At 33.8% G+C, this 15,808-nt stretch overlaps 1 pseudogene; it reads left to right on the plus strand.

The window, feature by feature from the left end:
- The first annotated feature begins 15,216 nt into the window (after window positions 1-15,216).
- LOC138825154 (U6 spliceosomal RNA) lies at window positions 15,217-15,316 on the plus strand (annotated as a pseudogene).
- The last annotated feature ends 492 nt before the right edge of the window (window positions 15,317-15,808 follow it).

The following is a 15,808-nucleotide window of genomic DNA, read 5'->3' on the forward strand; positions in this document are numbered from 1 at the left end:
AGAGTTCAAAACAGCACCCAGGCCCAGAGTTTGAGCCTCAGGACCAATCTATACTCCCCCAAACAACTACAACAATAACAACAGAAATTAAGGTAAGTATTTGAAATATTATTATTGTGTGAAAATAGTGGTCCTCAAATGATGCTCTCCAGGAGGCAAAGACAAAGCTCATTTGAATAATCACTCAGACAGTAGACTTCTTCCAGGAACATTACCAACTCCCTGACTCAGAACTACAGTTAGGTTCATAGCACCAGTTGAGCAAAGATAAAACAGTTGAACCTAACCCTGTTCCTTGTGTTGGCATCCATAGAATACATGTTTGCACCATTGCAATTCAAATTAAAAGAAGAATCACCTTTCTACTGGATAGATCTTCAAGTAATACATTTGGAAACACAAGTTTGGAGGAAAGAGATGATCTGAAAATCCTGGTGCTCTGAAGGCTCATGATGGACAGCTGGAAAGGCAAGGGGGATAATGATATTGGAACAGCAGGGAAAGCAGAACTGCCAAGCAACTTACAATAATGAACATCTAAAAACGTTCCTTGGCTTTAAGGTGGATTTTAATTAAAGAAAGAATGAGGAAGGGAGAAAATAGGAGATTATGCTGGTTTAGAATTGCATGTTTTCATTATTCAGGTAAAAAGATGAACATTGTATGTATGCCAGTTCACTTTCTATGGGAGAGTAAATACTGTTTGAAGGCATAGAAAATTTGGAAATAGTAATAGGAAGATTTAAATATGAACAATATTCTGTGATGATTATCCTTTTGGTATTTTGGCAACTGTTTTAGCTAGCATTTTAAATAAGATTGGTGTTAATGGTAGCTTTCCACTTCAGCTTGAAGTTGCCAATTACTAGAGTCATTTGCACCTAAACTGAAAGAGCAATGATCTTCTATCAGGAACAAAATGATCTGTTCTCTCTGAGTGTGTGTGTGTGTGTGTGTGTGTGTGTGTGTGTGTGTGTGTGTGTGTGTGTGTGTGTGTGTGTGTGTGTGTGTATGTGTGTGTGTGACTTCTGGGGTTTGAACTCAGGTATTCCACTCTTGCTTGTATTTTCCCCTCAACACTGGTCTCTACTACTTGAACGACAATGCTAATTTCTACATTTTACATGTTTATTGGACACTTGCCTGTGATTGGCATTGAACTGCGATCCTCAGATCTCTGCCTGCTAAGTAGATTGGATTAAAGGGATAGGCTAAAATCACCTGGCTATATTTCCATTTTGGAAAAAGGTGATAGTTTTTTTTCTTTTAATTTCTGAAAACATATTTACTGGTGTTAGCTGAAGACACAGAATCTGTAAGCTGATGGATACTTACTGAGTAGCAGCAGAGGTGGAATTCATTGAGTACATTGAACTATTATTTTAGAATCTATTCTATGAGGCCAGTGAACATTCCTCTAAGCACCTGGATAGAAAGCTGAAACTATTCTATGACTCCTTTGACATCTGATTTTATGGTGAGAATTATCATCTGTAAAAGGATGCCATGCACTTTCTTGTGTTTTACATCAGTATTAGAGACAGTAGGATGCTTTAGTGATGGAGAAGGAAGGGCCATAATTCTTCCCTTCTATCCTTATACTTTCTCCATAACTCCAGCTCAACCCAGATATGCCTACCATGGTTCTTGCTCCCAAAAGGCAACAGTGAATCCTTTTGATAGTTCCTAATTACTTCATCTCTCCTTAATGGTAATAGCAGTTGCTTCTAGCTCTTAAGCAGCTCACCTAGGAGAGGTGGTCACTGTTCATTTGGGCTTCTCAAAACAATAATAAGAAGAAAACCTTTCATTTATGGAATTCCTGCTATTCTAAAAAGCAATATTTTATTTTGTGCTTCCAATTACTCAGAAGGACTTCTGAGTAAGGTGGATTAAAGTTGTTTCTCCTGGACTCAAGCATCCAGTATCTAGTTGTGGGTGTTCTTATGAATCAGGTGAGATGGTTCTACTCAGCATTCCAGAGCCTGGTGGGCTCGGTGAGTTGTGAGTGGCAAAGAGTGCTGGATCTGGGTCTTCACATATGCCTGTGTTCTCCAGGAGCTGCATTTTCATACTCAGAATTTCTAGTACCTTCTATGATTTTAGAAGTCCTTCCCCATTCTGTTGAAACATAATCAAAATAAACAAAAGAATACTCTGTCCAGAGTTGATACAACCTGAATGCTTCAAAATATAAAATTAAGCTTATGTTAAAATCCTACATTTCTATATTAAGTGAAGGAAGCCAAGCCCAAAGAAACAGAGGTCCCATGGTTTCCATTATTTGCAATATCTAGTATATGTATGGGTCAAGCAGAAAACGTCAGATAAGGTGATGTTAGGAAAATGAACCCTAAGGTATGTATTTAAATGTTTTTTTTTCTTTCATGCATTTGTTTCTAACTCATTTATAAGATTATTTCTTTGTTGCTTTTGTATGTCCCTCCCCCAAAGTATAACCCCTGCTTTCACTGTATTTGATGTCGGTATAATTTGTGGAGAGAAAGAGGAAAAACAAGTCGTTTAAATAAAGATACAGGTGGACCTGTTGCAACAATGAGAAGTACAAGTTGTTATGTCGAAAATGAATTTTACAACTTTGGTGGGGGGGGAGGGATTTCGTCGTGGGGAAGGGGAGAGGCTGGAAAGGGATGGGAAGGGGAAACAAAGTAGGAGGCTACAATGCTTGATAAGAAATGTACTCATTATCTTGCCCATGTAATTGTAACCCCTCTGTACAGTATTTTCACATTAAAAAATAAATAAATAAAAAAATAAAAAATAAAAACAAAAACAAAGAAAATCCTACATTTCAAGTGGTACTTTCTAGATGCTAGGTTGAAAAGAAACTATACCATTTGTGGGTGGAGACTGGCGGGAGGAGTGGGGGAGAGCAAAGTAAGAGGAGACGATACAAAAAGAAATGTACTCATTACCTGGCTTATGAAATTGTAAACCTTCTGTTCCTCACCTTTAGAATAACAACAACAATATTTTTTAACTAAGAAAAAAGTTACATGTTACATATGTTACATTACATTCCTAAACATTTTATATTTTTAAACTATATGCACTTTGATTCAGAATTCATAAGAGAACTATATTTCAGAGTTTGCTGACTTTATGAAAGTCGTTGTTAGTTAGCCTATTATATATTATTTCCTTTCCTAAGAAAGTTTCTAGCTATTTATAGCCCTCTAAGAGTTTCATAAAGCTTGGATTGATTAAACAAATAAAAGTAAACCCTTACTCGAAAGGCAATTTCAAGTGGTTATGTTGTCATAAATTTGAAATTATATTTTTTAAAATAACTTTTCTCAAGGGTAGTCAGTAACCTCTAATATGTAACCTATTAAGTTTAGGGAGGGAGAAAAATCAAATTTCCTTAGAAAGGATTTTCCCTTGTTGTGTGAGTTCTTAGAATTAAGATGTTAATGCATATTATTAGAGTTGCATTTGTGTTTAATCAACAAACATTTCTTATAATCACAGTGGTGTTGACCGCAGTACTATGTGATCTGGAAACTAAGAGGTCTTGTTGAATGGAATCAATACATTTTCTTAATGCTAATTGTTACATGATTCCAGCAGATTACAAATGCTATGGTACATATATTAGTAATCAGAATACATGGATACACAAAGCTACTGTATATTATAAATAAAAATGAGATGTGCAAATCATATGATTCTATACACATACTCCACATATACACATATCTGTATATGTACATATGTATGCATACACATGTACACACACATACACACACATACATACGTACATATGCAGAGAGGAAAAACAATTTTATAATTGAATATGCATTTTGTGTAAACTTAATAATGCAAAGCATACATTGATTCCATATATAGGTGTCACCTGGCAATTTCACAAATATTGGTAAATTTTAATTACTGTTGCAAGTAGTAGTATCTTTGAAAATACTTATAATGAGCTGAAGTCATATGTTTTTCTTGTCACCCCAGAGTTTCAATGCACCTGCCATATGTTGTCTTTAGTAATTACAAGGCTTTTTTCTCTCTGCAGCACAAGTACTTATTAAGTTGCAGGGTTTATACAATACATACAAGGTTAGATTGCATCATCTTGAAAACTGCCTTAGAATGTTTCTCATTTCACTTAAAAATAACCACCCACCAACAAAAAAAGACTCCAGTCAAAGAAAGTCATATGGAAAGCAATATAAGTGAATAAACAGAATCGTATTGAAGGGACAAGAACATTTAGTAAGATTTTACCTCTTTAGTTTGTTATTGCACAAATAATATTCAAGCTATTTCATACTGTGTCTTCCCATATCTCAAGCCCATCATAAAGGTTAATTATCCTTATGTGTAACGAAAGCATATGCTGCAGTATCAAAGCAAATATTAAATAATATCTCTCTAAAATATCTTGTAATATATGAACTGATACAGCAGCTTAAAGGATTTCTTTTTTATTTTTTTCAAGACTGTTCTGCTAACAGAGACATCAATTAGCTAACTACAGGCTACTACCCCTGGGTAAAGGAAATCACAGGAACTGTATTGTAGGAGAGTTCTAGTAACATTTTAAAAGCATAAAATGAAAACATAATGAAACGTTTCTGGTGGTTCATGACTGTAATTCTAGATACCCAGGAAGTAGAAGTATGAAAGGTATTAGTTCAAAGCCAGCTCAGGCAGAAGAGTCAGAGAGTCTCCCAACTAATTATTAAAAATCCAGAAGAGAATTGTGGTACAAATGGCAGAGTGCCAAACTTGAGTAAAAATAGAGTGGAGCAAGAGTCAGAGCCCCTGAATTCAGGTTCCATACCAGCACCTAAAAGACAAGAAAAAAAGAAATCTTGTTCACTTTCCTTCAAAATTTTATTCCTGTGAAATGAAGAGAGGACACTATTTTCCCAACAACTTGCTTTTTCACTACCTAGTCTCTGGGTGCTAATACACAATAACAGTAAATGGATAGGTATTCATTTGGTAGCCTAGGATCATGTTTATTTTTCCGTATTAGTGATCCTTGTATCTGGGGATTTCCTTTGCTCAAGGTTTAGTTTCCTATAATACTCTGAATTCTCTGGATGTAGAAGTGCCCTCTGCTGTCACACTGAAAGAAGTGAAGATTAAAAAGAGCAGTAATGCATGATAACATTTAAAATAATTGGAATCCTATCTTATGCCAGCACCCTCTGCACTTCTACCACCTCCAAGCATTCATAAAACAGAATTTGCTCTTGAAAATGTTATACAATGAGAACCTTTCCAGTAATAAACCTTAAGAGAAGAAATCCTGTCTTCTAATACAGTATTTATCTTCATGAAAGCTCATTTAAGAAAGCTCATTTCTACTATTTGGATACTCCCTCTCTTATAGACGGAGAAGATGATTCCTAATTACCAAAGAAAACTCTACACTCTTATTTTTGTCATTATGGGCTAGAAACTTCTGGAAGCCCATAGATAGTTCATGTTTTATTTTCTTGCTGCTCTTAGTAAATTATTTTGTGGTCTTTCTTATAATAAGGTGCTTCTAGACCAGCCACAAGCATACATAGGGAATTTGTTCCTCCTAAAGGCAAAAATCAAGGATCAGGGAGCCAAAGTATGCATCTGTTTTTTAAAGCAAAGTTACACAGTGCATGACTGATTACTACTACACAATTAAAATAAATTAGGAGTCATAATCTTGTTCAATATTGCATTAATTTATTGATTTTTTCCCAACGTCAGATTGAAGTTTACTTGAATGTGAACATATTAGGAAAGCAACTGTATTCAGTGACCCCAAGATTGCCTTCAAAGTGCTTTTGAATGTTTTTTTTTGTTGTTTATGTATTATCTTAAATTATGTTTTATTATTCTTAGGTAGTTTAACAAAACAGTTATCATTCAGTTGATAAGATGATGCTTTATTCTTTTTGGTCCATTTCTAGATTTTCCTTTGTTTTCATTGTATGTTAAATCTGTAGCTGTTAGGTGCTGGTGGTTCGTTCCTGTAATCCTTGCTACTCAGAATGTTAAGATCTGTGGATTGCAGTTCAAAGCCAGCCTGAGCAGTTAAGTACATAAGACTATTATCTCTAATTAACAATCAGAAAAAAAAACTGGAAGTGGAGTTGGGCTCAAAGTGCTAGAACACTAGCCTTAATCAACAAAGCTCAGAGTGAGCACCAGGATCCTAGTTCAAGCCCCCTGAGCTATCTTCCCCCTGCAAATAAGAAAGACCTACAAATTGATTTCTCCGTTTTGTTTAACCAAAAAAAATCAATAATCCAATAACCTTAAACTCACAATGGCATTTTGAAAATACTCAAAGATTTGAGAAAATTTAAATTCTTTGTAACCTTTGAGAAATCCAGTTGTATGATAGCTTTTAGTTCAATTTCTTGATCATTACTTGATTATAATTTATCATTTTTGTAACTCAGAAATCAATTATTTAGTTTTTATAATAATCATCACATATCATTTAAAAATCTTTAAAGAGAATATCTTAAAATGATAAAATATTATTTATTCTAATTTTTTACATCTTTAGCCTGATGAGGTATTTTTCAAGAAGTTATATGAGCTGGGCACTGGTGGCTCACACCTCTAATCCTAGCTACTCAGGAGGCTGAGAAAGGAGGATCGTGGTTCAAAGCCAGCCCGGGCAGGAAATTCTGTGAGGATATATTTCTTTTGTTTCTGAATCCCCTAGTCTAAGATACTTTGTTACTGCTATTCAGGGTAAGATGCTGCACTGTTTCCATTTAAAGAATGTTTGTTTAACTTATTCTGGTTCATTCTCCCTGTATTTTTTTCATACAGTTTAAGATTAAGTTGTTTATAAGAAGAAGAAGAAAAAATATAATATACATATCCAGATGCATTTATTCCTAATTAAAAATTTAGGTTGGAATTATCTTCACTGATATAAATGAAAACAGATTTCCTCACAGAGTGGCTTCAATGCCAACAATGAAGGAAGGGACTTAATTATTTTTCTGTTCTTTTCCTTTTCCTTTCTTTTTATTTTCCTTCCTTTCATTTCTTTTTCTTTTCCTTCCTCACCTTTTCTCTTCCTTCCTCTCCTTTTCTTTCCTTCATTCTTTCCTTCCCTTCTCTCTTTTCTCTTGCTCTGTCATTCTCTTCCACTTTCCCTCTCCCCCTCTGCCCCCATCTCTCTCTCTCTCTGTCCTCTTTCTACCCTACTCTCTAGCCCAAGACTGGGACTCTAAGTAGCTGATGCTTTCACTCTGAATAGAGCTCTACCAACTGATCTTTGCTCTTTCCTTTGGCTGAGATAGCAGATAATTAAATTATTACTTCTTTCTTCTTCAAATTTCAAACCTTAAATGTATCCTAGTTTTTGCCTATAAATTCGCTTTACCATTGGGCCAGTGATTTCTGGGCATCTGCAATCCTCTGGACTTCTCATCTGCCTTTGGGAATCGGAAAATTGGCCTTGGAAAACTTTTATCTTGGTTTCTTTTATGAAAGGAGTTGTAAGTGAATCTCTCTCTTATACTCCTCAAAATAAATTACTGTACATTGCTAATGATTCATTTCTAGGTTTGTTGCTGTTTTCAGTTTCCCTCTTTTGTTTATTAAAATAAATTTTTGTTGTGCCAGTAGTGGGGATTGAATTCAAAGTCTCATGCTTTTCAGCTGATGTTCTGCCACTGAATAACAACCCCTCAGCCTAGTTTGCTCTAATTATTCTTGAGTTAGGGTCTGTCTTTATGCCCTGACTGACAGAGACCACAAACTTCTAACTTTCCCACCACAGCTGATACCAATGCTACCCACTATTAATTGACACTAGGAATTCCCTAGAAGTTATAGGTGTGAACCACGAGGTGTTGGCTTCACTGCTTCCTTCTAGTGGTGACATTCTCATATCAAGTTATGTCTGACAGGACTATATATCTAACTTCTAATGATAACAATAAGGTTCCACATCGTACCTGTCATGCCAACTGCAGTACACCTTAGTGTAACAAGCATTATTACACAAGGAGGGAACCTCTAGTTTTAAGTGTATACTTAGATTATGTACAATTCACTCAGTCAATGATACTAAATCATGCTGAAAATTTTACAGGCAAAGGAATGAGGAGAATATGAAGGGCTTAAAAAAAACAAAAAATGGTAACATCCTTGTTACTAGAGGTTTAGCAAATTTTTGAGATTGTACTTGCCAGGCATACTGTTCAAATAAGATTATAAATTCGAACCTGTGAAGTTCCATTTTTAAATGCCACCCCTCTTATGGGAGTTTATGTCACCATTCTACAAGAAGGAGGTGATTTATCAGATAAACAGATAGATAGGTAGGTAGGTAGGTAGGTAAGTAGGTAGGTAGATAGATAGATAGATAGATAAGATTAGATAGATAGATAGATAGATAGATAGATAGATGGATAGATAGATAGATAGATAGATAGACACACAGAGATTGATAAAATAGATAACATATTTACATTTTTATTTTCTTTATTTTAAAAGAAAAACAAACTTCAATTTTCCTATTCTCACTTTTATATAAGAACTATATCTATTATGAGCAGATAAATATTTTGAATAGATGTTGTACAACTCTGAGAAATGGTTTCAAATTCAGTACTATTTTTACCTGTCCCAAAAATCTTGGGATTGATGGTCATAGAAATAATAGCTTACTCTGATAAAAAATTGCTTACTTTTGAAGAATTAATTATTACAGATGCTTCATAGTTCTATCCTCTAACAGAATGTGGGTGTTTTTCTGTTGACTTCTCAATCTGTAACACTCCATTGTAAACTCTATGTATTGCAGTATTTCATAACATGCAAGCAGGTACTGTGTTGAATCTCTCAGGAATTGAATGTTGAGAATTTTAAAATGAGTAGTTTTTAGTCATAGGAATTTTGGATAACATATATATTCTGTCCTCTTAACAACTTATTTACTTTTAAAAATTATGGGTTTCCATAGAATTAAACTGTTTTCCGTTTCAGTATGAGAAAGTATTAAATTTATTCTTTTTTCATATTATTGGCAAGTATATTGTGAAAGTATTGTCTAGTTGGATAACATTCAAGTTGATGACCCTCTGATAAAGAAAGGGTAATTAATTCAAATTAGGTGCCAAATAGTATTGACTTTTAAGAAGTTACTACATAAAGAATAATATTTACCATACCAATACAGTGAAATTATATTTTATGCAGCTTATTTTTTAAATTTTGTTATCAAAATGATGTACAGTGGGGTTACAGTAATTGTAAAGTAGTGAATACATAACTTTTCAAACTTGTTACCTCTCCCTTAATTTTTCTCACTGTGTTCCTTCCCCCCTTCACCCTTCACAAGTTGTAATGTCCATTTCCAACATAGTCTTGTGAGTATTGCTATTGCATTGGTTTGCCCTTTGTCCTTTGTCTAACCATTTTGTTGTTGCTCTTCCGTTCCCTAATTAAGGTAAATGTATGCACAATACACAGGGTACCAAAATCATATACAGCAGGGGATAAACCATAAGAGAAAAACCCAAAGAAAATAGAAATCACATAATACATCAAACACAACAACCATAAACAAAAAAATCTCTTTCCATATCTTGGAGTTCATTTTTCTCAGCATCAGATTATATGGTCATATATATATATACATAACAAAGCCACTGGAAAATAATAGTTGCATAGACACTATATCATGAAAACAACATGTTAACTTTTTGATGATAAAGGTGGAATTAGGATTTGTGAATTCGCAATTCTGATAAAGGAATTTCAAAAGAGTTTTAAAGTTATGACAGGAAAATTTTAATTGTTCAAAAATTTTAACTACTTAGCCTATTAAGAAAATTTAAAATTGCCTGGGAAAATAGGTTTCCATGCAAAGAAATCCATGGAGACTTAGTTGAGAGGAAGCAATGTGGTTGAAGATGGCTCTTTCTCACACTAAACAAACAAACCTCAGAAACCCTGCTGTAAATCCTATAAGAGGGTCCCTTGAGAATTGTCCTTATCCAGGAAATATACTCTCACTGTGTTAAACAAGGTTGTAGTGGAATTTAAATTCAAAGATCTTAAAAAATAAGACATCAAAATTTGTGAATTAACCTTTAAATATCAAACAGTAATTCTCTGAAAAGGATAATTTAAGTCAAAATATTTAGGGAGAAAGTGCCTTCCACAATGAAAGAAGGTATTGGGTTTACACTTTTCTGTTAGTACTACTTTACTCAATGTCTTTGCACGTGAAGCAGTGAAACACAGAAAACAATCTGATTGAATACTTCAAACCAATGATTTCACATTTCTAAGTGGCTCAAAAAATATAATATCCTTATTAACATGACATAGTGAAGACTTCTCTTATTACATAAGCCAAAAAGTTTTGGGTTCAGAAAAGAATTGAGCAAATGGAAAAGGTTAGAAAACAGTGTTCTTAGAGCACTATCTAAGAGTATTGGCTTCAGCATTGAGGGATGTCAAAACTTTTGATATACATTGTGTTAATATTTTGCTGCCTAAAGTGATTTTACAGAGCCTATTTGGCTCACTACAATGAAGAACTGATTGAATGAAGACATGAAAATAAATTCCACATCCAAATGAGGCAACTTAAAAGAGTTTTAAAAGAGAAACCATGAAAATGTAGCAGTGGCTGAGGCCGTATAGTCCTTCAGCTCACTAGACTTGAAGCCAAGAAGCTATGATTAATTGGAAATCAGGCAAGAGCTAAGAGAAGGGCATAGAAGTAGGACATAGAAGCATTGTCCTTTTGTAACAGATATGTCTTTGAAGGTGTGGGTGATTTAACTCTATTCTCATCCATACATCTTGTTGAGCAAATGCAAGATCAAGAGAAAAATAAACTACTGAAATAATTTTGCAAAGAATAACTTCACTGTTCCTGATATGGTATCTAAGGAGAATCTTAAGAGAGAAGATAAAAATGGAATATTCTTCAGTTTCCTCTAAACATCTTGTTAGCAAAATATACCTTTGAGGTTAGACTTGATTGAACCAAACAGTGGTGGAGTACTTATTTTTCTGGACACTTTAGACAGAAGGAGACTTTCAAGGTAAAAGAAAAAAGTAAAAATTATAGCCAAATATTTGTGATTAGAGCTTCTTGGACTGGTTTTTTGGAGACAAAGTTTTACATTATATTTGTCCTCATTATAATAAATTTTGTTACATGGCAAACAAACACAAGAGGGAAGTGTTAATGGACTCGCTTGGACAATTAAACAGCATGATAGAAAACTGGCAAATAATAATTAGTGAATTACTATGACCAATTACATTGCCAGAACAAAGAAGGAAAAATATTTGCAATATCTAGTATATGTATGAGTCAAGCAGAAAAGGTCAGATAATGTGATGTTAGGAAAATGAACCTTTAGATATGTATTTTAATGTTTTTTTTCTTTCATGCATTTGTTTCTAACGCATTTATAAGATTATTTCTTTGTTGCTTCGTATGTCCCTCCCCCACAGTATAACCTCCGCTTTCACTATATTTGATGGAGGAGATGGGGAAAAACAAGTCGTTTAAGGATACAGGTGGACCTGTTGCAACAATGAGAAGTACAAGTTTTCATGTCGAAAACGAACTTTAAAACTTTGGTGCGGGGGGGGTGGAGGATTGAGTGGGGGGGGGCTTGGTGGAGGCTGGGAAGGGATGTGAAGGGTAAACAAAGGAGGAGGCTGCAATGCTTGATAAAAATGTACTCATTATATTGCCCATGTAATTGTAACGCCTCTGTACAGTATGTTCACAAAAATAAAAATTAATATATATATATATATATATATATATATATATATATATATATATATACACATCAACTTAAGGGGCTGGGGTGTAGCTCAGTGGCAAAGCGCTTGACTAGCAAGTACGACGTCCTGGGTTTGATCCTCAGTACCAAAAAAAATCTACTTAAAAGTATGAAGAAAGAGTAGTGAAGACAGATGAGAGAAAGCATAGAGGATTGTTTTCTCTCTAGTGGAGTAATGGGTTCTTGATCTTATTTCTTCCCTTCTATCTTCACAAGCTATCAAATGTGGCTTAGAACTGGAGTATCCAGTTCAGACAAAGAGAACTTGCAGAAGAAAAATATTTTCAGCAATATATTTAAATATGTCCAAAATTCTCCCCTCGCCCATACTGCCCTCTTTGAGCAGCTTTGTTTGCTTTTCCCAAGATTGCCCTTGATTAACTTCTTAAAATTTTGAAAGGTCATATTCATACTCTCTAGAGATTGCTGTTTGGTTGTGATTTTTGTGTGTTTAACTGAATTTCAAAAGGTTGTGCAAGTGTAATACAATTAAATATATCTATCTAATTGTCCAATACTCCTCGATCACAAGCACTGTTTCTATCATTCTTAACCAACCCGTTCTCCAAGATTTATTTCCGATTTGCCACTTCCTTTATCACATGTGTACATTGAGTATTTTAGCCCTTTGTTCCATTTTTCATCTTTACTATTTTTCCTGTCTGGTTTCAGCTTCCTGATAGTCATTTTGTTAAAATGTCTGATAATACTTTGAAAGTTTTATATACATTCCATGGAGTTTCAATCCTTCATATACTTGACCTGATGTCAGCTTATATTTCCATAATTCATTCATCTGGAGTAACAATTTGTAAGACTGGAGATGTGAAGCACTTAGACGTGATTTTATTCCCATCCACTTGGAAGATTAATCTTTAGTCAACAAGAAAGTTTAAAAATGGCTTAGAATGTATTCCTAACTACCAATTTTTATAGAGGGCTTTGTACTATGGTGTGATTATTTCATTTTACATGGGATAACATTTTTACTACCTATAAGTTATGGAAAAGGAAGAAAACTAAGATTTACTACTATAGAGGAATATGATAGAAATAGAAGACAGATTTTAGGTTTGTCATATCTCTGATGAGTACCCATATTCAAGACTTAAAGTCATATTTATTGCTATTTTAGACAGATAGGGAAAAATAAAACAATATATAAGGCAACTATTTGTGACTTTTTAAAATATACCTTATTAAATGATGAAATTTATTAGCTAACATTTGGGTTTGAAATATGGGAGACTGATCTATTTAACACATTTCTAGAAGGCACCTACTGAACAACAGAAATGGTGGGTGGTACTATTTCTACACTCTAATGAACGGCTGAACCTGTTTGAGGTTGGTGCTGGGTAAATAAATCAACTCTATTGTAACTTGCTCCCTACACTTGAAAAATTTGTAATGTCACTATCATCTACTTATCGAATGCTATTTTGGCAAATGTGATTTTTAAAGGTTCATTTGAAAAGGAATACACTTTCAGGAGATTAAATGTATGTTATTATTGGTATGAGAACAACATTTTATACCACAGAACTAAGTTGTACTGAAGTACCAGTGTTTTGAAGCACTAAGGATCTTCTCAATTAATGTTTTTTTCTGAATTACATTTGACCTCTAAGTCAAGTTTTCCAGGCCTTGGTAGACTAATTATGGATCTATCCTTCCAGGAACTACTTTTTGTCGCCCTATTTATGCTGGACTGAAATCTTTCATTAATCATTAGGGGAGGGGTATTAAAAATAATCTTATGACACTTTGTGATCTTATTCACTCATATCGGTTGGTCATCTGTCAATTGAAAGTTTGAATTACAGTACTTTTAGTGATCTCATCCTTCATTTTAAGTTGCCTTTCATTTCACAATTGCTTGCTGCTAATTCTTCATCACAAGGAATTGGGGCCCTGAAATATAAGAACTGAGAAATTGACATGGGTCTTCAATTACTTTCTGTTGGCAAGTTTCATGGGCCTAGGTGAGAAGTCTTGCCCCTGTTATCTGATGATACAGGGAACTGGGACCTGAGATCCTAGGACCCCATGGGTCCTACAGAAGAATAGTATTTTTTAGACATCATATCAGCAAAATTTGGGCAAAACCAGTAGGAATGCTTCAGAAATATGGAGAAAAACAGTTTGGGATCAGCGAGTTAAAACAATAAACAGAGCAGCAGAGTAAATTCGCATATAGATTAGAGGAAAACAACATTCTTTTTTTGCCATATATGTGAATTCAGAAGACCATGAACACTTAGAAGGTATCACAAGTTTGTACCTAGAATATTGCATTGATGCTTTTTATATTCTGATATATATTTTAACCTAATTATTTATATTCTAATTCTATTTAATGGAATAAACATCCATTTATTTGTCAAATTATCAATTAATTCTAGTAAGTTTCATAGTGTGAAATATAAAATCATCACATATAAATGTAAAATATGTTAACTATATATAATATAATAAAAAGGCACGTTTTGAATTGTTCTGGTGTGGTTAGGGTATCAAAGGCAACTCTGGTTTAAAGTATTATTCCATTATCTCTACCTCAGTGTTTGTTAGAGTTAATCCTAAAGCTTTACCATTTGTAGATTTACAGCTTGGAGGCAAGAGGAAACACTGTGGTTAAAAATGAAGAGAAACATATGGACTTCTCCTGCAACTACGAAAATATTTGGTGATAAAATGGTAGTAGTGTAAGTTCCTGCCTGGTTGGAAGGTAGACAGGCCAAGACATTAGGTAATCATGCATATGAACAATATTTCACCTTCTTGGCTTTAGCTACTTTTGAAATGGTAGGTATAATAAACAATCATATTTTGATAAAATGCCTTCTATTCTGAACAGTTCTGGCTGAACTGTTCATCTCTCTGAGATCCATTGTAACTAAGATTAGTTTTGTTCCAGTATGACAATCTATGCTGTCAGAGTAAGATATTCTAGTTGGTCTGTTCCTACATGGAAGAAGGGTAAAGTGTCAGGTAGACATTTGTGCCAGTAAGACCTCATTTGGGAAAATATCAGCTGCAGAAGTTTAGAAGTAGCTCTTAAACATGGCTTACTTTGAATCCATTGGCTCCACAAAACTAACACAGTTGGATAAATAAGTACTTGAAAAAGCCGTCACCTTTGGACTTAGCTATAAATACTTGAAAGTATGATCAAATTCCAAATGAAAAAGACTTAAAATAGTCATTGACAAAAAATTGCAAATGTGAGCAATCGACTTAACAATATATTTTTTTCAACTATTCACAGAATTTTAGGGAAATAAGATCAATAGCTTTTTTTAGGAACAATAAGGTTTCCTTGTTACAAATAGGCTCCCAAGCATATAAGTCTGTATAAATATTGCATCATTAACTACTTAAATTTACAAGATACTACATTCTTCAGCAGAAAGTATATCAAAATTACAACAATACAGAGATTAACATGGCACTTGCACAAGGATGATATGAAAATTTGTGAAGTATTCAAAATTTTTCATCTTCAGATGCAAGAAATGAAAAACAGCTATTAAAAAGATGATTACAAAATTACAAATGTAACAATACACGTAATTCATATAATTAAGTTAGTTTGACATCAGTGTATTAAATTTTCCCCTTAGAAAGGCCTTTACATAGCATAACCTTTACACAACTTTTTAAATTAGACAAAATTGTCTTTTTATCCCAAAGAAATATAAAAGTATAAGGACCTAGGAAAAAAAGAATCTTAAACTGTTTCTATATGGAATGCAATCTGAAAGGACATATGAATGAACCTATATATTACACAACAATGTAGAATTCAATGTATTATATCTAGGAGAGAATAAAATATATTATGGACACTATACAAACATAGAATGTAGAATATTTTAAAATATACTTTTTCAGACAAACACCAGAAATATCTTTAGTTTCTATACTACTCATTTCAACAGGTAAGTTAAAATTATTTCTGATTAACAAAAATCACAAACCCTGCAGAA

This window comes from Dipodomys merriami, unplaced genomic scaffold (genome assembly GCF_024711535.1).
Source record: "Dipodomys merriami isolate MVZ:Mamm:240054 unplaced genomic scaffold, mDipMer1.0.p SCAF_135, whole genome shotgun sequence".
In the NCBI taxonomy this organism is placed as follows: Eukaryota; Metazoa; Chordata; class Mammalia; order Rodentia; family Heteromyidae; genus Dipodomys; species Dipodomys merriami.